This window comes from Oryzias melastigma, linkage group LG4, assembly GCF_002922805.2.
Source record: "Oryzias melastigma strain HK-1 linkage group LG4, ASM292280v2, whole genome shotgun sequence".
Taxonomy (NCBI): Eukaryota; Metazoa; Chordata; class Actinopteri; order Beloniformes; family Adrianichthyidae; genus Oryzias; species Oryzias melastigma.
The window spans coordinates 5,158,967-5,159,356 of NC_050515.1; the positions used below are offsets into that span (position 1 = coordinate 5,158,967).

At 39.5% G+C, this 390-nt stretch overlaps 1 protein-coding gene across 2 annotated transcripts in view; it reads left to right on the forward strand.

Moving 5' to 3' along the window:
* LOC112137026 (nardilysin) overlaps positions 1-390 on the forward strand; it is a 17,027-nt gene that overhangs the window by 1,205 nt on the left and 15,432 nt on the right. The gene's annotated exons all lie outside the window — the stretch shown is intronic.

Below are 390 nucleotides of genomic sequence, written 5' to 3' on the forward strand. Positions count from 1 at the left end.
AGGTTTGCACTGTAGCTACTACTGTATTTTGGTCCATTCTTCCATGCAGATCTTCTCAAGAGCTGTGACGTTCTAGAACTGTTGCAGGTCAACACAAACTTTCAACAACCTCCACCAACTCTATTAGATTTAGGTCCAGAGTTTGGCGAGAACACACCAGATCTTTGAAATGATTTTTATGTAGCCACTCCTTCGTTACCAAGCAATGTGTTTGGAACCTGTTTGATAACCTTCACATTGGATTTTAAATCATCTCTGGTTGTCATGAATAGAAAACTAAACAATGTACATGGAATATATGTAAAAGCAGACTTTTGAACATGAGAGTAAGTGAGCTTTCTTCTGGAACCAGCCTCCAGTGGTGTTTCGGGGAAGAAAAACACTTGGTAT